The following is a 23,720-nucleotide window of genomic DNA, read 5'->3' as shown; positions in this document are numbered from 1 at the left end:
ACCGTTTTTATTATTCCTTGCTGCCTATGCTTTGGGTTTGACTTGAGTTCTTGTAAGACTTTGAAACCTATCATTGATTTCTTTATTTGATCTCTGTGCTGGTAAGTTTTTTTCTCAATTTGACATAAGCTCAGATTGTCTAGGAGAAGGAGACTCAGTTAAGAAAATGGTTTCATCTGGCTGACCTGTGGGCAAGTCTATGGAGCATTTTCTTGATTCATCACTGATGTAAGGACGCCAGACCACTGGGTAGTATCACTGCTGGTGTGTATTAGTAAACTGAGCAAACTTTGAGGACCAGGAGAATAGGCAGGATTTCTCCGCTGTCTTTGCTATAGTTCCTGCCTCCAGGTTTCTGTTTTGCTTTTGTTCCTGCCTGTCTTCCTAGGTGATGGACTATAACATGTATATCTATGTCAAATAAATTCTTTTTCTCCCCAAGTTTCTAGTCATAATGTTTATTGCACCAATAAAAAGCAAGGTAGAATGAGATCATTCTGATTTTTTAGTGTATACTTACAGCTATAAAATCCATCCTCCCTTGCCCCCCTCCCCAGAATTGGCTTAGTTGTGTCTCAAAGATTGTTGTGGTTTAATTTTTATTTCTTCTAGGATTTTTTTTATTTTTTATTTCTTCCTGGGGTGTGTGTGTGTGTGTGTGTGTGTGTGTGTGTGATTTGAAGAGTACATTGTTGGTTCACATGTATTTGTTTGGTTTCTATTGTTTCTCTGGTTTTTATTACCAATTTTAACTCTCTATGACTAATAGGATAAAATAATTGTAATAATTACTGGTATTTGGTAAGAATTGCTCTGTGACCTAGAAGGTAGCCTGTAGAAAAATTTCTATGGACTCTTGAGTGAAAACTCATATCATCAAGCAACTTGTGTCTTCCATTCATTTGCCATCTAATTTTACCATTATGTAAAATGACATTGCTCCTAATTTGTCTGATGGATTGCTGTTTGTTTCTCTCAACTTGAAAATACCAGTGTGGTTCCTGATCCTTAGTTTATTCTTGAGGTCTAAAAGGTGCTACTTTTTGGAGGCCTTGCATGAACATTTGTGGAAGGAATGAACAGACAGCTCTTTATTTATTCTTCTTGATTGTCAACCTCTGAATGAGAAGCTTCATCTCCAGGAAACCACATGTGCATATGTTTGTAGTCTACTAACACTTGAAGTTGTGTGATGACACAACTTCGTGTGCTTCATGCTTCAGGTTACCAGAGATGAGCAGACAGTGTTTCTTTTGCCCGTGGCTCTGTAGAATCTGTAGGGTAAGATGTTTGGAACACTCCGTGGGACTTACTTTCCTCTTTACTGCTGCTGGAGAGATGTTGTGACTGAAAGACCTGGCAGATAGGAAAACATCAGTTGCCTTCACTGGAACAGCCACAAGAAGATTTTCTCTGTGGTTTCCTAGAATTCTCCCAGTACAGGCCACTCATTTATCTTGATTTAGAAAGAGAGAATTACGTGTATAACTAATTAAATACTATATTTTCCTAATTATCTATAACATATTCTAGGGATGATTTTGACACTAGAAATATGGAAGTGAAAAAAAACCCACCATAAACAGACAAAACTGATCTATGAGGTTTCTATTCTAATTAGAATCCATAGATAATAAAGAAATTAATGGTAGAACATGTATTTGTGTGTATCATATATTATATATTTTACATATATATAATATATGTATATTCATATGTATTAGGTACACGTGGATATATATCAGTACTGTAACATTCATAAGTCATACATATACATACTCAGAAATAGATCACATACTCAGATAAGTTGGTAACAGTTCAATATACATACATATATTATTCACAGACATATAGAAATAAAAAGTCACACACATATATGCTTTACAATTGAGATGATGTCAGGTACTAACAATTTATGTCACTACAAAAATGTATCCCAAATAGCTAGATACAAGGGGAAGATAAATTTGTTTACTGTGGCTGTACACACCTCAGTGCACCCTGCTGCTCGATTACTACCCTTGCTGGAACACCTAGAAGTGACAGGATCCAATTTATAAATTTTGTAAAATTTATTACAAAATACCTGAAAATAAAACAAAAGAAAATTAACTATATTCAAACTCAAAGATATATTTAAAAATGTATCTCGCTGAACTTCTATTTAGTTAGAATGGGCATGCAAAATGGAAGCTATGGAGCTTCACATTAAATTTTATGATTTTAGTATTGAGTGTATTTTATACACTTATCCACAACCAAGCCAAAAGGTCCATAACAGAATTAGAACTAGAATGGTCACCTTGCCAATAAGCATGGGTGTTTGTTGCCTCGTTGTCCTTCAACAAATCAATGGGTAATGAAAAGTTGGCTTACATAAAAACTAACACCCTCCAGCTCGCAGAAATAAAACGAACTCTAAATGTGTAAGAAGATCAATGGACAGAGTATGTAGTACTAGGCAGGAGGAAACCATGACACAGTAAACACATCTCAAACCAGGAGCAGAGACTGAGCTGAGAGGGGACAAAGTGAGGTTACAGGTGCCTTCTCCTGAGAACCACTTCTCAGTAGCCCCCCCTCAGTGACTCAGACATTTTCAACTAAACAAAAGTTCTGTCATATTGCAGCACTGTCAAACTGGGGACCGAGTCTTTAGTCATGACCTACACATTTGAAGATTCTCAGGTCATATCTACATCTGCCATCTATCTACTTATTCATCTTTCATCTCTATGTCTATTTATACTCACCTGTCTCATTTTTATCATCTTTGTCTTACCATATCTCTCATTATTTATCATCTATTTATCTGTCTATCATTTATATATCTGTCATCTTTTTAACTCTCATCTATCATCTATCTACATACCTATCATCTATTTATCTATCATCTACCATATCTATCTATCTATCTCTCTATCTATCTATCTAGTGTCTGGATGTCATCTGTTTTTCTATTATGTGTCTATCCATCTATCTTATCTATCAATCTATCTATCCATCCACCCATCATTTTATTTATTTATTTATTTATATTGGATATTTTATTTATTTACATTTCAGATATCATCCTCTTTCCCCTTTTTCCCTCCCTAGACCCCTCATCCCATCCACCCTCCTCCTTTTTGCATTTATACCATTTTAATTACATGCATGTATTAAGGTCAGGTCTAGGTTGAGGGTCTAGTAATGTAATAGATGCAAATAGTCAAGGAACAAGCAAGAAAATAAACACAAATAGTCAAAGAACAAGTAATTAGACACAATTACGTGAACACTCCCATGATCACTGTTTCTAAAAGCTTATCAGGATCACCAAAGTATCTGAGCCTACTTCCTTGTCCTAGCCAAAAGTCATTTTCATGTCTGAAGCCTACTTCCTTGTTCTAGCTTAAAACTTAGATTCTTGTCTGAAATTACTTTTTCCTTCCTGCCTAATATTTAGATGCCTGCCTGAAATTACTTCTTTGTTCTAGCCTAAGAGTCCATTCATCTATCTATCTATCGATCGATCTATCTATCATCTATCACTGTCTACCTGTCATCTGTTTATCGTCTTTCTGTCTATCATCTGTCTGTATCTATCAACCTATGTACCTATCTATCTGTCCATCCATCCTTCCATCCTAGCTGTGATTTGTGAGTTCTACAGAGGATGGTATGTAGTTAGTTGTATGAGTTATCCATGGGGAGATATGAACAAATGTCTACTGATCTCAGACAAGAACCAACAGATAAAGTGACAAGTCCACTAAAGTCCTACTTGGTTTTTATTGTGCATACTTACAGAAGTATAGGTAAGTGGCTGCTTACAGGAATGGAGGGCGATGACTTAAAAGTAGCTGAAACACCAAAAAGGTCACCCCAGCATATGTATGTGTGTATGTGATAATTTGTGCTTGCATGTATGTGTATCTGTGTGTATGTGTATATGCATGTGTGTGTCTGTGTGAATCTTGTAAGCTCCAGCTTTCCTAGACTTGTGAGGTTTATTTCTCATGACTATTGAGCTTCTATCTTCTCTTCCACTGAACATTTCTGCTTAGAGAAGATTGCTGCACAATGCAGCTGTCACTCAAGCACCCGAATAACAAAACAGGAAAGCTATCCTTCCAGCTTTTTATGTTAGAAGATGAGAAACACAGAGGTCTCACACACGTACTTGAAAGAGCAGGGAGATTAGAGCAGAGGAAAAAGGGTTAGTCCTAAGGGGTTAGGTCATAAAAATAACAAAAGACCAAGAAGACAAGGTCTGGGATGAGATGTGTCACATTGCACTGTAACTTGTCACTTAAAAAGGACATTGAGTACTGAGCTTCCAGATAGCAGTGAGGACAGGGGAGGAAAAGTAAAACCTGTTTCAAAATTTCAAAATACAAATGGACAGAGAGGATAATGAAAATTGAAACAGCAGGATATTCTTAAATTCAGGATTATTTTTGAAGGACCCAACAGAATAGACTGAATGTGATAAGAGAAAATAGTGCTGATATTTTGACTTATTTTATTAGAAACACAAAGATGTTTTAATATTGACATAAAAAATCATTGAAAAGACATGTTTTATGGTCTGTTAGGATTTTAGTTTGGGTCATATTAAGTGAAAGATATGTTAATAAGCTACATAAAGACTCTTTATGCTAGTGAGTCTCAGTTGTCTACTTGATAGAATCCAGTTACCTGGATTGGAGGGAGTATTGACTGAGGTATTTCTAAGATCAGACTGCCGTGTGGCCATGTCTGTGAAGGATTATCTTGATGATTGATGGTTGTAGGAAGGCCCAGTGCACTATGGGTTCCATCATCTCTGTGCAGGTGGTCCTGGGCTATTTAAGACATCTACAGAGCATGAGGCAGAGAGTGAGCAAGGCAGTTGGCAGCCAGGCTTCCCTTAGTGATGAACTGTTACCTGGAAGTGTAAACTGAAATGACCCCTTTCCTATCTCCAGCTGATGTTATTGTTTATCATGGTGTTCATCATGGAACACCATGTTGGCTACATATTAAGTAAAATTCTAAATTTTTTTAAAAGTCTATTTGGACTAAAGACCTATTTTTATAAGTTTGGGTTCATAATATGTATCCTTAGGGAAGTAAATAACTTGGCCTCATTAAGAAGAATGTCAAAATGAGACAGAGAAGAGCCTCATAAGAGGAATACAAAATGCCCTCAGTGGTCCATGAAGTGAAAAGAGGCTCTACCAACAAGTGTGTGATGACTCTATCAAGTTTGAGGCCAACAGGTGTGTGATCCTTCTATCAAATTTGGGGCCAACAGGTGTATAGTCCCTCTGTCAAATATGAGGCCAACAGGTATGTGATCCCTCTGTCAAGTGTGAAGCTAACAAGTGTGTGATCTGTCTATCAAATATGGGCCCAACAGGTGTGTGATCCCTTCTGTCAAATGTGGGGCCATTCAGTGTGTGATCCCTTCTGTTAAATGGGGCTTGTAGCTGGATCTGGGGCTTAGAAATATAGATATTAGGCAACAGAGTCAGAGACAGTCCCCTCTGCAATTGTTAGAGGAACCCACATGAAGACTAAGCTCCACAACTTCTACAAATGTGTTGGGGACCTACATACAGTCCCTGCATGTTCTTTGGTGATTCAGTCTCTGTGAGACCTTGTGAGCTCAGGTTAGTTAATTCTTTGGGTCTTCTTGTGGTGTTGATCCCCTTTCCATAGCTGTACGGCCTGGCTGGGCATCCATGGGAGAGGATACACAGTAACTTCGTGTTCTAGGGTGGGGTGGTAACTAAGGGGTCTTTCTCTCCTCTGAGGAGAATGAGAGGGGGTAATGGGAGGAGGGACTTGTGAGGTTGGGACTGGGAGGAGAGGAAGGAGGAGCAAGGAGGGCAGTGATTGGGATATAAAGTAAATAAATAAATTAATGAAAAAATGTGGATGTCATTGTGATCTTGACAAGATAAACTAAACTAAACTTAGGTTTAGTTTAGTGATAGAGGTGATTTCCAGGTTCCTGGTTAACATTCCATCTGCAATATAGATGGGTCCATTTTATTATTCATGTAAAGAATTCCTGACATCAGAGAAAACCTACATGTCTCCCTGTCTCCCACCATCTTACCCTTTTATGCTTCTACAAACTCAACACTAATTCTCCACACCATGGCCTGATTCTATCTCCCTGAAGTCCTATTGATCAATCTCATAGCATTTGCTTAGTACCTGCTCTGTGAATGTCAGTGTTTTTTTTTTTTCAGAGACGAATGTCCCATGCTCATTGTTTGTTTTACCAAGTAGCCTCCATTATATAACGGTTTCTCCTCTTATCCATGTAGCCATTCATAATATCTTGCCTTTTCCATATAAATTAAGAAAAACTATTATCCCACTACCCCCAAAGCCACTACCATAGCTCTGTCCTCATCGCTTCTCAAGGTGCTAACAGATACACCCTCAACCTTCCTTTCATAGAAAGGACTTGAACTGTATTCCTATCTGAGTTAGTGCTTTTCTGACAAGGATTTTTCTGTTTGCGGCCCTCCATTACTCTTATATATGCAGGTGAAAATTCCTAGGGGTCCAGTTCACTTCTGGGATCCAGAACAGTGGAAATTTAAGCACTACACTACATGTGGTTATGGCAAGCATGTTCCAGGTTATCAATATTTTTCATGTTCTTTCAAAAAAGTTTTCTGGACAGAACATCAGAAGTACATAGTCACATCCATCAGTACCTGGAAGAGGGCAAGCCCTGGAGCAAGCATACTTGCTATCTGCAATGCCTCTGCTTTAACTGAGCTGCCATAAATCTGGAGCTGACAGAGCTGAAGGTGTAGGTTACCAACCACAGAACACACAGCTGCTTACATCGCACTTTACTCTCTGTCTCTTCCTCCCCTACTCGTCTCAAGAGAAGTTGGCTCTTACTAAAGGCTCCCCACCTTAAGAACCATTTTTAAGTCCTTAAGTCCTTAAGAACCATTTTTCCCAAGTTGACATAAGATGCTGTTGCTGCATCTACTCAGTCACTTGATTGCAATCAGCTTTGAGAATGAGCCACGCAGTAAGCAAAACAATTGTAATGAAGGTGCTCCCTGTTTATCAAGAGGTTGCAAATCCGTGTGACTGAAGTAATTGTGTGTTTCCTCCATCATATGTTAAGTTTTGCTTCCATGTACAAAACCCTCTGTGGCCTTTCGTATTTGGGTTATTTTTTTCTCTCATGAACAAATTGGGCTTACAGAAAAAAAAACGCTTTTAGACAAAGAAGTTTTTATTCTAAAACTGTGAAAAGCTTGAAAGAGTACAAGGAATATTACATCATACCATATATATATGTGTGTATATATACATACATATATACATATATACAATACATATATATGTATATACACACATATATATATACATATATATGAATATATATATTTACCATAAACCCATGACATGAATATGTATCATTTTTCACATTAATTTGTGCAAATATGTACATTTTCCCTCTATGTTTCCAAACAGTTTATTCAGTCCTGAATGTTGGAGTTCAGCTCAATGCACTTAGTATTATCAGCCAGTATCAACATTTGGGGACTTTGAGATCAGATATTATCCATCTCTCTGACAAATAAATGAATAATTAAGCAATCACAAAGATCCAAATTTTAACTGGTAGGTTGCTGCTGATCAGTCTACCTTGCACCCTAGAGGATGAATGGAGTTAGTACCTGATCAGTTAACAGATGTGTATTTCTGGGATGAATGTGACATTCCTCTAAGGAAGATCTATCAGCAGTAGCTACTGGCTATATTAGTACAGGTGGCATAGATAGGGTTCTGTGGCAAACACAAGATACTTGCCCTTTTACCAGGCTGGAGCTTGATACTATTGGATTATCAAATGTACAAAATGTCAAGTAGTCGACGTACCTATGTGGAAAACAGTATTATACAATAATAGCCAGAATTCTGAACAACTTTTTAAACTACCTAAAAATTTATCTGGAGAAACAGAAAGCATCCTCACTTTTTTTTTTTTAAAGTTAAAAAATGAAATCTTTCCTGTCGTGCACATCAGAATGGCTAAAATGACAAAAATAAAAATTAACATAAAAGTCGAGACCGAGATCCTGGGGCACTCATACATTGCTTCTGGCAACACATTGTACAGATACTTTGGTAAAAGTCATGATGGTGTCTTATAAAATGAAGGACAGTTATCATACAACTCAGAAATTGTGCTGCTGGGCATTTATCCCAGAGAAATGAAAATTTATGTTTCCACAAAAATCTATATTCAGATGGTTGTAGCAGTTCTCTATAGAAGCCCAAACCTGGAAATAGCTCCAATGTCTTTCATCAAGTGTATTTGTACACCTTGATACAGTAATAGCTTTGATGTTTCCCAAATATTATGGTGAGCTCAGTGGTCAGAGCTCAAAGATTACACAGTATATGACTCTGTGTATAGAAACATTTCAGGATGGGAAGGTCTAGATCTTGATTGTGTAGATAGTCACACAAATCTATGGGTTGTATAGGTAGTCTCTCTCTCTCTCTCTCTCTCTCTCTCTCTCTCTCTCTCTCTCTCTCACACACACACACACACACACACATTCATGATTCATGTTTGGGAATTATCACAACCCCCCTATGGATACCAATGCCCATTTTGGATTTGACATTTTATTATAGCAATGCAAGTTGTTTCATTTGGGAAAACTGGATTGAGATACACAGGAACTCCCTATGCACTGTATATTATGCATGTATTTGCAACTTCCTATGAAGGCATAATTTCAAAGTAAAGGGCCTGAAAATAAAGGTAACTTTCCCTGATTCCCCACACATATCTAGCTCCCATGAGATGCTTTCCATCTATTCTATTCCAGCAATCTCAAAAGTTCTGTTTGCTGCCTTCCAATCAGTTGGGTGATCCTGCCTCAAGTCTGCAGCAATCACTGCTCTGATCCATCCACCAATCCTAACGTGACAGTCAAGACCTAAACCTAAAGTTTAGGCTTAGTTTAGGTTTAGACCTAAACATAAGTTTAGAAACACCTTTCCTGGAGCATCTTCCTAGACAAAGAACCGAAAGGAAAACAGCTAAAAACTCAAGGAGCATTTTAATGAAAGCAGTGTTTAGGACAGGGGTACTGTGCCTTGTAAGAAAGAACAAAGGGGAAAGCTGGAGAAGAAGATAGAATCAAATGCCTCAAGACTTCATCCATTGAGCCTTTGACTGAGTTGAACATATAAAAAAAAATTGTTCTGCCCAGAATAATGTCAGCCTCTGGATTGATACCTATTCTCTACCTGTTTGGACTAAGTTAGATCAAATGAGAAAATAATTCATTACAGTCTATTATCGTACATTGTAACTTTGTAGTCAGTGTATTCTTTGTGGCCAAAAGCTCATTGGTGTTCAAGAGGTAAGAGACCTTATTTGTTAACACATCTTTACCTTTTAGTATGCGTTAGCTTTGTACAAAGAAGAGCAAGGAGAGTTTCTCTCACTGCTGATTCACCCTTTAGTTTCCACTAGCTTTAGACCTGGAAAGCATCAAGTTAATGCCAGCAGTTTACTCTGGTTTTGCAGCCAGTTTGAAGTCCTGTTATTGGCTCATCTTTTTCTGACGACAGGCAAGCCCCAAGCTGTGCCTCTTCGTTTACAGTGTAGAGGTGACCAGCAGCTGAAGGGGATTGCTGAACTGTTAGCTTATGAATGTTCCCTTAATAATGTTTTTATTTCTGCTATTCCCACCTGCCTTAAACTTCAGTGGCTAGTCCCATCTAGCCCCTGACAAACATCCCTGACCATCCGCCTCTAGCAGTGGCCACAGGACCCTGCTTTTCCTAAGGCCTCACATGATTGCTGGCTTCCTTTCCCTCCAAAGCATGGCAGAAAAACTCTGTCCTTCCTTGTGTCTGCTTTTTTTTTCTGGGACCTAAAAGTCCCACCTGCACCTTCCCCTCAACAGTTGAGCCCAGGTTTTCTTTACTAACAGTTCAAGAACCAACCGGGGAATGGGACCTTAGCATCAGAACTGCCCCCCCTTCAAACAGCAGTATGTCATTATTTCATGAATGGTACCTTTCTGTCAAACATTCCAATACCACAGTTTTATTCCATATTCACAAATAAGGTGAGGCCCATGTGATAAAACTGTATGCTGTTGTAAGAGAAAAAAAATGCACATAGATGTTTCAAAAATGCCTAAGCATTACCACAGAAATAGTATTCTTTTAAAAAGCTAAGAATAATTTAAACAAAACACATAAAATAAACAGTAAACTTCAGGCCAGCGCTGTTTAGATTAATGACTCCATTTATAGCATTGCCTTTGTGCAATGAAACTAATTGTTTTCATGAAGCTCCTAATACTTTGACAAATGATTATTGGTTCAGACTTAATCCTTATTCAAAATAAATCAGAGTAGTTGCTACATAGAAGGCAGATTGTAGTTGTTGGTGCTGATTTTATTCAGTATATTTTGATGTGCCATGATTTAGAAATATTGTATTGTGCTCTTTATATCTTCTCAGTTAGAAGAAGAAATGAATTCTTGCAACAAAACATTAGCTAGGCTTTGAGACAGAATGAGCTAAGATTTTAGAATGTCGAACAAAACTATTTATTGAAGGACTATTAAAAACTTACAAATGTGACCCTGGGTTCTATCCATATGGCTATTTTTATAAATTCTTACAGACCAGAAGACTCCTCCCCCCAATATGCCAGGCTTAATTTTCTGCTCCATGGAGCACAGCTAGTGTGCAAGCAAGGCCCTGTGACATTTTCCACAGCTCGAGTTGCCAACAACTAGAAGCCCGTGGCAGTGCTTAATCTACAATATACAAGTTGACAATTGGTGAAGAGAGGTTTATGTAATTCTTGCTAATAGTCCTCACTGGTGATTACATCACCACCAGAGAATCATAAAGGCTGAACCAGTTAAAGCTGAGAGATTGGCACTTTCTTCTCATGATGAGCCCTGACACAGCCCTTCAACTCTCCGCTTCACAGAAAGCTTGCAAACCAACCTCTGATTCTTTGCTACATGCCAAAAATAATAAAGCATTTTTTCAGTGTGCTTCCTCCAGTGTGTATGAAGGCTGTGATTTCAATCATCAGTATTTCTACAAAGTGGCCTGTGTTCATTCCAGTGTCTCTTGAAGAGCATTAACTAGTAAAAGAATGGCATGCCTGGGTTCTAAAGATGTGATAATCAGGTCAAATCTATAATCTGAAGAATTTATAATGATGGCAGTCAGAGTCAATGGAACTGAAGAACTTTATGTGTTATACCGGTAGACTATAGTTCAGGATAGAGTTATCTGCAGTGTCATAGTCAGAAATATAAATGCATCACCAAAGGCTGTTAAAGTCTGAGGGATATGTGGTTGTTTAAACAGTAATTCTATGGTACCTTCATCATATTCTAAGACCTGTAAATGACTCTGTGTGTGCACAGTAGTAACTCATTTCCCTGGCAGTGCACTGAAAAAGAATTATAAGGAAATCAACATTTTAACCAGCTGGAACATGTTTACATAGTAAAATTTAATATTATATTAATTTATATGAAAATTATCAACATTTTGTTGTGACCTAAATGTGATATTACCTTTCACAATTAAATAATGCATATATTGATATCTCTCCATGTTAAGATACTGCCTTAGAGGCCCTTTGAGTGGGATAGACAATCACAAGAACCCTGAGCACCCTGTATTCTGTTGGTTGAAATTGTTATCTGCATGACTGAAACTCATATTTGTTTGTCAGTGACAGATTCAATTACTTTTCTCAGTAGACTGTGAAGTCCTTAAGGGGAATGTGTATGATATGTAGGAAAAAAGGCCTCTACAGAAAAAGTTAAAAGTAGGTATCACTTAAGAGACTCAATTCCATTTAGTTCATTTCATTCAAACTCACTGGTTGATGGCTAGAGAAGAAATCCTCGGGAAATTCTGACATTTTATAATAATTATGCAAGAGAAATGTGATTGCCTTTACTTTTCAAATCTGTAAAATAACTTCAGAAAGGACACAATTCCCACCAACTTTGTACCTTCACCAAATGCCAGCCTCTTATATAACTATGATATAATTATAAATTCATGAATATTGATGTTACTTATACACTGCTTCAAATGTTGCAATCATGATAAACTTCTTGTATTTCTTGGCTGGCTTGTGTTTTTTCATTTATTCTCGTGGCTCTCCCCTTCTTAGTGAACTCCCTGAGACCTTTTCTTCTTAGCCTTGATATTGTAAGAGTGCCTGCTATTTGCTTTGAAGAATGTCCCTCAATTGCTTCACAAAGTTTTCCTTTCTGGCTAAATTCAGATTATTTGTCCTTTGTCTGACTAACACAGAAGCTAAGATGTGACCTCATGAGATTCAGGAGGCTGAATTGTCTGATGCCCACGGAGGTGAAATTTGCTTTCTTGGTAGATGTGGAGGATTTCATTTTTTCCACTGACAATTTACATTTTTCCTTCTCTGTTGGCTACTAAGCGTCATGTGGGAAGGCCACCTGGGCCTATCTAATATCCTATTTCCTCATGGTTTTTTTTCCTCTCTTCTTTGAACACCCAGAAATGATCCCTGCCTTCAAAACAATTAATAGTGTTTATGAGAATGTTATTTTCCCATTTTTCTTTCTGTACTTTTCCATGTAAATTCTACTCTGAGAATGAATTGGTTCATCTTCACGTATTCCGTTGGTGACACATCTATAAAACAGACACTGAGTATTTTTTTTTTATTCTGTGCACACTGCTGTAGGCTGGGACATTGGAAACACACTTAGGTTGGATCCTTTGTTCCCGTGATATGATGCTGTGCTACTGACCTTTGAGTTCCTGCTCACTTTCAGCACCACAAGAACTTGCAGGCTCATCTTGCTGCTCTCCCTCCTCTTGTTCATCCCCATTACATTTCCCCCATTCAACTCTTTCCTCTGAGAACCTGCATTCTTTTGGCTGAGGAGAGATCATTGGAAAGCAAGGTCAGGACGGCCACTGACTGGAGAGCAAGTGTGCAACCATAGACATTCACTGAGAAGCACGCAACTATGCAGGTCACCATGCTCAGTGAAGATGCACATTAGTGTCTTACTAATGACACCATGGGGCTCTTCCATAACAGTTCCCTGTTATTACATGCCCCTGCTTTAAAAATATCACTAGGATTCTATTTATTGTACAAAGTGATGTGATATCTGACATTTTCATGGATGCCATTTCCTTGTTCATTTTCTTCCCTCAGGTAACTTCTGTCTTATCAGCTCTCCCCACTCCTGATTTTGCCTATCTCTTCCGGAATACTAACCTGTCATAGACATTGCTATTGACTTACACATGTATGGTTGTCATTCTGAGTCTGGCTTATTTGATTAAATTAATGATAACAAGATTCTTTTATTTTTTTCCAAATGACATAATTTCTTCTTCTCTATGGCTAAACAAAACTCTGTTAGGGATGGAAGGAAAGGAGGGGGGAACAGAGAGATGGGGGAACATAGGGATTGAGGAACAAAGGGAGGGAGAGAGATAGAACCTAAAGTTTTGCTCAATGATAGACAAAGAAGCGATACTCTAATTTCATGATTATCAGCAGTGGTGGATTGGTGTGGAAAAATCTCTAGGAATGGTGACCTGGGTTCCTATAACCATAACTGTATACCCAATAGTCAAGTAGGTGTATCATACAATAGCTTGTGAATGCTTTTGTTTTTATTTTGGATGAAACTCCTTACTGATTTTTTTACAGTGAGTATTCTAACCTACAATTTTATAACAATGCATAAAGCTTCCTTTCCCCATTACTTACCAACTTTTTTTTTTTTAATCAACAGAGTACTGATATTTGGGTTTTCTTTTTCTGATTTACTTTTGTTATTTTCTCTTTTGTTTTTAGCTGGAAATTCAGTTTGTTGTTTTCATCATTTCATTCATCTTTGTAAAGTATTTAATTCATCCACAAAAATAATTCAATGTTTAGATCAAGCAAACATTTTAATGGAAATCAACTTGTTTTAAAAATGAGTGTGTTTCCCTCAAGTATTGTGATACCTGACAGTAATGCCAGGTGGGGTTGGACAATGACATGTTCAAAGTCAGCAAGTATTACTTAGCCAAATTCTGTCTCTAAACTAAACTAAACCAAACCAAAAAAGGCAAAAATAAAAATAATTAAAATAAAAATAGGGGATAGAAAAATAAAACAAAGAAATGGGGCAGAAATTAGACAGACATGAAGGTTCAGATCCACTGATTTCCTGTAATCTGACTCTGACACATTCTGAATTTGCTGATTCTTAGTTTCTTTATTTGTAGAACAGAAGCAAAGACATCTCTTATGGATGGTGAGATGATTTCTAACAAACACCAACCAAAGGCTTTGTACTGTATGCTCAGTCAATACCTTCCTGTTTTATAGCTTTTAAGCAACAAGAAGGGAGAGAGAAAAGAAGCAATAAAGAAAGAAGGAAAGGAAAGAGATTTTGAGATACAGACAAGTACAGTAGATTTCCATTGAATACTACAAAGTGCTTCACTTAGGCCAACTTGATTTTGTTTCACAGGTGTCTGCACAGAACATGCACAGTTCCCCCTTAGAGGTCAACTACTTGGCTTGACTGTCATGAAGTGGCAGGAACCCTGACCATATGTGACTCCAAGATCCCACTCTTCATTTTATTCAAAATACAGAGTAGTGCTCTCTTCTTATTCTCTTTTTGTTCTCATAATTTTTATTCAGTTTTAGTCATGCATGGCTGGTCAATGGCTAAAATATTGAATAGAAAATTTCAGAAATTAACATTTCATAAGTTTAAATTTACCCTGTTCTGAATAGCATGGTGAGATGTCATGCTGTTTTGATCCATCCTGGCTGGAGTGAATTATGCTTTTGGCCATGTAAACCATCTTTTGTATGACACCCACTCTTGGCTACTTAGAAACTATAGAGTAACTAGTTTTACAATATTTGTGGCAGGAGTAAAACTTCGTATACATAATCATGGCCCAAAGCTAAAGTAAAATGATACTGGAGGTTTTACCACAGTATACTGTCATAATGACTCTATTATAATAGTGGCTTTCAATCTCTCACTTTATCTAATGTATAAATTGAATGTAGGTTAAGTATGCAAATGAACAACTATAGTAATAGTTCACTATTATCTTATGCATAATGCATCTATTGAGAATGTTACTGATACATTATTTATAATATCATGTAAAATGGAGAGCATCGTTGACTACTTTAGCCTGTTTGCTAAAGGATAAGCTGCAGGACTTGTTTTGTAGATGTATCCTTTAGGACTGGGTTCTATTACTCTCCACTTTGATCATTGTAGGTAGCATACAAATTGGGCAGGTTATATTTAGGAACATGTACATAAACACATATATGCATGTAATAATAGTTAATGAAAAAGAGGCTGTAAACTTGAGAGAGAGAGAGAGAGAGAGAGAGAGAGAGAGAGAGAGAGAGAGAGAGAAGGAGTGTATGGGAGGGTTTGGAGTGAGAAAACAGAAGACAATGATGTAACTATAATCTCAAAAGTAAAAGAAATAATGTAAAAAAGTAAGACGTTTAAGATGTTCAAAAACTGACAAGCTTCAACTGCTGTGCAGTTAAATGAGTATGTGTCATGTGCAAAGAACAGATTTGGCGCTCTGTGAGCAGGTGCTCTGTGAGCAGACTCCCATTCTTATTTTTTTTCAACCACCTTCTGTGTTTCAGAAAACTGAGTGATACTATTGGGCCATTTTTAGTGACTGCTGCTCAAACCTTTTCCTGGGACACTTTCTTCAAAAGACCAGCACACATTCAGCTTGCCCAGATATAATCCCAGATTAATGAAGGACTTCTAGAAGGGACTATATTAGTCTCACCAGGACTGGTAAGAATTTAACATACCTTTGTATTTAATGTCATGATATGTTGTGAAGTATTTATTTCTACATTTTTATTGATTGGAAAGATACATTTTTAAAAGCATTGATGCACTGAATGACATCTTTATCAGTACCCTACTAAACACTCATTTACTTGAAGAAGTTTTAGTGCACACATAAAGTATATAAAGTTAACATTCAGTGTAAGTGGAATTTCCTAACAAGCATTCTTCCTTGTAAAAATGTGGTGCAATTTATGGAACCTCTAATTGCTACAGTCTGGGCTGGTTTTACCTTTGTAAAGTCAATGGCTGTAAAATGGGAAAGCAATTTCTCTAAAATTAGCTGTGATGAAAATGTGTGTATTATAATTACTTATATGCAAATTATTCTCTACCTGAGTTTCCCTCCTTGTTTTGATACTATCTATAATTCATTTCCAAATTTCGTTCTTTAGGTTTGATATATTGTGTTATAATCTGTAAAAGTACCAGATACTCTGATCAAGGTTAACTTTCAGAGTACTGGGGCTGGGAAAAGACAGTGAGTTGCAACCAGATGGTAGAGCAGGAGTCTTTACTGTAGGGACTCCTTAGGGAGAAGATGAAGATGAATAAAGATAGCTCTGCATCTTCTAGTCACACAGTGGCTTCCTGAGAACAGAAGCCTGGGGGTAAAAACCGATGATGGCTCACGACATGAAACCAATGAGTAGACAGATGTTAGGACAGAGAAGACATGCAAAGGGTTTTCTTCTCAAACACCAGTTATCCTTCACTTCTCCTATCTGATAATCTAGACCAACGTCAGTGCCTGTGAGACATAAATCAAAAACCAACTGACTCTGTAGGTAGGGGACAATCTCCTGAGGTTCACAGTCATTTACAGTGTCGGACAAGTTTGCATATATTTTGTGGGTGGTAGCAAGGAATCATTTCCCTGATGTATACTAGTAATAAAGGCCAAAAATGGGACCTGAGAGGTTGAAGGTGTATAAATGCTACTGTTTACAACATGGTGGCTGAGAGTAAAGATTCTTGAAACAGATCAAGGATTTTAGTTTGAATTCGGACCCTGCTACCTTCTGGGCATGACTTCTGGGAAGTTTTGAAAATTAAATAAACTAATATGTAAGTAGATTCTAATAGTAAGTCTGATACTCAATAAATGTTCAATAGTTAGGCATTATTTTATTAAGCCAGTGTACAAATATTTAAAATAATGTTTTAGGCTAATTAATCTTGTTCTTAAGTTTTTCTATGAAGACTTAAGTTTCTCATCCTAAAACTCTATTATGATGACCATTTTTAACTTTCATGCAGCCAATGGCAGTTGTAACAAATTACTAGAGTTCTCAAGAGTATTACTGTTTTGGGACTCTTAAATCTGTTGAAAATATGTCTGAAGACTATTATAGCTTAAATTTTTTATCAGCCTTCCCGTCAGTGCTCACATCTTGACCTACTGAGCAGCGTATCAAACTTTTCTAAGTCCCCTTGTCTTTTGAAACAAGAACAGTAGGTTATTTAGCCCAGACCTCATGAATAGTAAATGTTACAAGGCACAAGACATGGCACAGAATTAAGACATTCAGATCAGGCACCGTGAATATTACTATCCTCGTTTTTCTTCTTTAATGCATATTCAGCCACCTCTGCTGTGATTGCTTATGTGGTTACTCTACTTAGTTTTACTGAAGTAGGGTCTCATGTAGCTCAGGCGACTCTCCCATTGCAGGTGTCTTGTCTAGCAGTTGTTGCACGCCTTTAGTCTGTGGAACCAAAAGCATAATGTCCCATAATGGTTTTTGAAACATTTGAAACTTAGCTTTTGAAACACAATGCTCCTCCATCATTTAGACCCCTAATGTGGTATGTTCAGCCTAAGCAAAAAAATAAAAAAAAAAATCTTGTCTTGTGGTACTGCTAAATCATCTCCATGGAAAACTTCTTTTTAAGCTTTTCACATGTTATCATTTTCAGAGTAAATTATAAAACATTGATTTTTTTTAAAGTAGCCTTACACTTTGTTTCTTAATGGCAGATTTTCCAGTTCTATCCGTATTTAGAACATGGAGACATTGACTCAGTCTCCTCTCATTTATGATTTGCCACCACAGATAGTTCTAGGAAGCCAAACACATTGAGTCCACATCTCATGCTAAGGTATGACATACATCATGAAAAATTGAGTAAAGGAATTTGGGGAAGCAATAAAATCACATTTTAGATTTTTTTTTCTTCCATTCAATGTTGTGTGTTTGTTTCCAGTATACTCTTAAGTAAATTAGTTACGGGAACAAGCAGTAGTAGAAATGGTACACTGTGTCTCCCAAGATGTTTCTTGAGATTTATGGCTAATCTAGCATTATATATAGTAATCTTCAGTAGCACTAACTCTCCTGTTTATGTGATCTGGGCCTACACCAGATTATTTGTGACAGGAACAATGAATTAAATCATTTCATCAAATCGTACAGAACTAAGTAGACCATAAGCTCACTCAGTGTAGGTAATAAGGGCACATGAGACCATCTGCACAAAACTACAAAGATTAAAAACCACATTCAGTGAAAAAAAAAATAAATCCATTTAGTTTTAGGCATATAAAATATTTATTTATCAATGTTTAAAATGTAAGCTTATAAAGTATATTTTTATCTGTATTATTAAATGTAGTCTTTCATGTTCCTAAATTATAGATGACTAATTTAAATAAAAGATCTTTGGACTTTCCAAGCATTAAGGAAAGCACAATTAACATTTTTAAAAACACTCACTGTCAAATTAGGGACTTAGCGCAAGCATATCCGGAGACTAATATATTACCAGATATGACTTTTGAGTCCATTTTAATTCTGTGGACTGGAGAGGACAATTCATGTTTAGTGACTCAATTCAGGAGATGATGTGAAGTGAGTCCAGTTACGGAAATTTTTTATTTTATATAGGTAAGTACACTGTCACTGTCTTCAGATACACCAGAAGAGAGCATCAGATCCCATTACAGATGGTTGTGAGCCACCATGTGGTTGCTGGGAATTGAACCCAAAACCTCTGAAGAGCAGTCAGTGCTCTTAACCACTGAGCCATCTCTCCAGCTTGGGATTTTTTTTAAAAAACATGACAAATAAAGTAATTTTCTCAAAGTCATACCACCAAGAAATAGAGAGAGAGAAACCCTCAGATACATAGAGAGATAGAAAGACAGAGATATTAAGGGAAGTAAGAATGCAAACATCTAATTTTGATCAATTCCGTATTTTAGTACCTTAAACATTGTAGCACGCTTTCAATTTCAATGATCTGTGAAAGATTCTGAGATAAGACTTTTCTCCCATATAAGGTTTACAGAAAATCTTTCTTGACTTTTATATCTGACAGGAATATGTTAATAGTCAGTTTCTCAAGCACCATGACCAAAGTTTATTTATATTGTTTCTGCAGAAGAGTAGAGTAAGCAGAGTAAGGCTTGAGCATGGTGTAAAACAGAACTTCTAGATTCAATGTCAGTGAAACTAGTTAACTGAGAGAGAAAGAGAGAGACAGAGAGAGACTGTGTGTCTGTGTGTATGTCCATGTGTCTGTGGTCATGCCCAGGCCCAGTACTTCTCATATAGTGGGCAAAACCTTCAACACTAAGCCATCCCTAACCCCAGTGGATTTGCTTTCTAGGCATGTCTGAACATTAGAATAGTTTTCTCTTTCAAATGTCTCTAATGCATCATTGAATAAAACAATTTAGTTTAACAACATCTTTTTGACGTTGGCTATATAAAAATAGTCCATGCATATTGCCATTGGCAGTGCCACATCAGAACTCTTGTTAAATGAATGTTAAAGGTGTAAGTATGGAGTCCTATTTAATCCTTTATAGAATTGCAAAGAGAACCATCTGCTGTGGACTCTATATCATACCTGGTGGTTGTTCCTGTGTAGAAGTTGCATATTTCTTCTGTCTACTGTTATATGGTGTGGCCTCACTGTAGAACTTATACAATCAGAGTAACATGTTAAGCTTTGACTGTCAAGTTATTTTGTTGTTTTTGTATGCAACTCCGCTCTTTAATTTTTGATTGGATATTTTGTTTATTTACATTTCAGATGCCATATCCCTTCTTCATTTCCTCTCCCTAGAAATCTTCTATCCCATCACCCCTCCTCCTTTTTGCTTTTATATCACTTTAATTACATGCATGCATTAAGGTCAGTTCTAGGTTGAGGAACTAGCAATACAATAAATGCAAATAGTCAAGGAACAAGCGAGACAATAAACAGCCAAAGAACAAACAAGGCATTAAACAAAATTCCATGAATATTCCCATGATGACTGTTTCTAAGGCCTTATCAGGCTGACCAAGATATCTGAACCAACTTCCCTGTTCTAGCCCAAAGTCATTCTCAATTCTGAGGCCTACTTCCTTGATCTAGCCTAAAATTTACATTCCTGTCTGAAATTACTTCTTTGGTTTAGCCTAAGATTTAGATTTCTGCCAGAAATTACTTCTTTGTTCTAGCCTAATATCAGATTTCTACCTGAAGCCTACTTCTTTGTCCTTGGCTAATGTCATATTCCTGCCAAGCAACCCATTTCCTTGTCCTTGTCCCATGTCAGATTCTTGCCAAGCAGCCCTTTTTTATTTCATAAACAAGACTGAGCCTGTCTTAGGTTTTACTGACAAGAATGCCTTTCTTACCCATCGTGGAATATGCATTATCAAAAGGAATGCACTCTGTCTTATGTTAGTAAGGCTTTGTGCAGAATCTTACCTGTCCTTGGCTTGTCAGCCTGTTAATTTAATAAGTCTGTCTGGGAGGTCCATTTTCCATTTCAAGCCATGTACTTTGGCTGCCAACATGTTGATGTTGTTAAAGACAAGCTTTAACACGATGGGCAGGAATAAAAGTATTCCCAGAACAGAAAGGGTTTGTATGATCAATCTATATATGCCTTTCTTGAATATTGACCAAAATAGAAGTCCTGATCTCAGGCCATGGGTATTTTTATCAGCAGTATCTGCCACATCAACAGTCAGCAGAGCAGCATTCTTTAAATTCAAAAGCTCACTATGCAAAGGTAAAACATCCGGAAAAATCTTAGAATTATGCCAAATACACTGTAAGTATACTTAAACTTTTTCATAATTATGACTACCACTGTAAATTTTAGTACTAACATGAATCCAATGGTATTTGGCATGACACTCAAGATGACTCCTTACTCTTAAACTTTGAACCTCCTTCCGATAATTTCAATAGGATAAAGAGTATCAATAAGTTGTTCCAAATGCCTATCTAAATCCTCTTGTGTATTCAGCAAATTAGTGACATTTTTTGCTAAATGATTAACAAAAGTAAGTGTCTTAACTTCTTGTGTCAAGGCAATTGCAGAAGCAGTGGTGCTAGCAATTTATGTAATTAAAGCTGTTAAACCAGCAATAATCAAGCCCACTACTCTCTTGCTTCTGCTTAAAGCCTGACTAAATTTCTCCAGTACTTGCAAGCTTTTTTCAGAAGATTAAGGTTCTGTGATACTCAGGGTAATAAAACAATAGATGGTTGATAGACCTCCATAACTGACATGCCAGATTTCAATACACTAATGCAATTAGAAAGTGTATAATCAATGCAACTTACCTTAAATACTGTAGAAGAAACAAAAGTAACTTTAACTTGACAATTAAAAGAGCCTTAATACATGTACAAACACTTGTTTGAAATCCAGATCCTGTCCCAACTTTATCTCTTGCTAAAATAACATCATAGAGAACTGCAGCTAACTTCCAAATATGTCTCTGAAAATGTCTAGAACCAACCTTCCAAATAAAGACCATTATTTGCAATATTGGAGTGATTTCTAGACCAGTCCATGATTGAATCTGAATAACTGGTCACATTTAAGAGAAATACAAGAGTCATTATAACTTCTCTTTTTGATTCTCTGTTCCACAAGGTATAAAAACTTGAGGCAAGGTAGCTTATCCCATCAGGGGTGTAGGTAAGCAAAGGTGGGTCTGAACATATGTCCAATACAGCTACCCAGTCATCATTGTCAAGGCACTCAGCAAGCTCACAGGTCAGCATTATTCTTTGTCCCAGCATCAGCATGTCTCACCCATCACTCTGGCAGCCACCATGTTCCTTCAGCATCCTGCAGAAAAAACACTAACATGCCCTCTTCCCCATATCAAATACCTGATCCGAATCATGTCATATACCAGTAAGTGGATCCTTCCCTTTTACCTATGCATAAGTATGCCTAGTTGTAGAGTACCATAGACACTCAGCAGAAAGTTCCTTGGCATCCAAAAATTTTTTAAAAAGATTAAAATAAGAAGAACATGATTTTTTAAAAATTGTGGTGTACAAGGATATACCTCCTTCTACAATTCTGGGCCTGCTAGAGCTCCTGGAGTCCAGCTCCCTTTGAATTGGGGGGTGTTGTATGCACAGCTAGTGCCCTATGATTGCTCAGGGCACTGGGGCAGACTGGAAGGGTCCCACGCCACTGGCTGTGAGCAACTGTCAATATGTTAATATTAAATATTAAGTCTATGTTTGATGGCTAAGTCCTGAAGGTTTAGAAATTAATGGCATTGCTATCTATGAAATTTGAAATCTATGAAGTCCTGAATGGCTTCAGATTCACCATGTGTGCCAGGCTGACTGAACACACAGAGATCCAACTGTTTCTACTTCCCAAGTGTTGTGATTGTAGATGTGCACCACCATGTATGGCTTCTCTCATTGGATTTTTAAACAAAGAATAGTTTTAAACAACAAATCAATCTGTGATTTTATTAGATCTGATAATAATTATATTTAGGGAATATGTAGTAAATTTATTATAATATGAGATCTTTAAATATAGAGAACCATGGTCTGTCTTAGACTCTGACCCAAATCAGGGATTGCTAATCAGTATACCTGACAGACAACACCAGACAGAGAAAAGATCACATGGCCTTTGTAGGTACAACCAAGGCAAGGTTTTTTGCTACACTGCTTCTTAACATCCTGTGGATCTCTGTGGGAAACCTTTCACTGAAGCTATTGTGTCCTCCACAGCCCACAGGTTAGTGATGCCAGGATGGCATTTTAGTCTTTAAAGATTGTTTCTCATATTGATTTTTAGATGGCCCAAGGGCATATGGAGAAAGCACATTTTCTTCAGGAGAAGAGGCATTTTTACCTCAGCCCCTAAGGTCTCCATGCTCCCGGCTTCATCAGGGTAATTGGCAGACAGGGATCAATATCTGAAAAGAGTGAGAATAGAGCCTTATTTCCCATTCCTGGACAACAGGGGATCTGGCAATAACCATTGACCTCCAGTTTTCCCCAGCTCTACTTCACCTCCTGTTACCTGATTGAATGGCATAAAAAATCTTTTTATGACAAAAAGCAAAAGTGAAAAGTATATAGAATTGATGAGCTTCCAATTTTAATGTATGAACCATATTATTATATTGCCAACAGGAAAAATATAGATATAAATGAAGACTTGTCCCTGAATTATTAAGGTTGATGAAAGGGATGGTAATTTATGGTGTTGGGGTCAAAACCAAGTCTTGTCTGAGCCTAAAGCCCAGGCTCTTTTCTACTGATAACACATTCTCATGTGGTTCATCAGAGAAGTCTATAGTCAGTGTTTTGAGTCATTGTGACCAACTACTAGAGAAAAGGAACTTAACATGAGAAATATTTGTGTGGCTCACAGTTTTACAGTCTATTTTGGCCGAGAGAGTGGTGAAATAGAGAAAAGGAGAAATACAAGAAGAGGTGCTGCCAATACAGGACTCCCTCCGGTGACACAACCCAGCTTACTTAAACATGGGCTTCTC

The 23,720-nt window shown here is 37.2% G+C and overlaps 1 protein-coding gene across 9 annotated transcripts in view; it reads left to right on the top strand.

The window, feature by feature from the left end:
- The window catches only part of Dlgap1 (DLG associated protein 1), a 759,724-nt gene that overhangs the window by 86,922 nt on the left and 649,082 nt on the right, over positions 1-23,720 (top strand). For all 9 annotated transcript variants that reach the window (XM_076917637.1, XM_076917636.1, XM_076917643.1 and 6 more), the window contains exon 2: positions 15,726-15,885. The gene's annotated coding sequence lies outside the window, so the exon portion shown is untranslated. The remainder of the gene's footprint in view (positions 1-15,725; positions 15,886-23,720) is intronic.

Source organism: Arvicanthis niloticus, chromosome 21, assembly GCF_011762505.2.
Source record: "Arvicanthis niloticus isolate mArvNil1 chromosome 21, mArvNil1.pat.X, whole genome shotgun sequence".
NCBI classification, from domain to species: Eukaryota; Metazoa; Chordata; class Mammalia; order Rodentia; family Muridae; genus Arvicanthis; species Arvicanthis niloticus.
The sequence above is the reverse complement of the archived record's forward strand: the minus strand, read 5'-3'. Positions and strand labels throughout refer to the sequence as shown.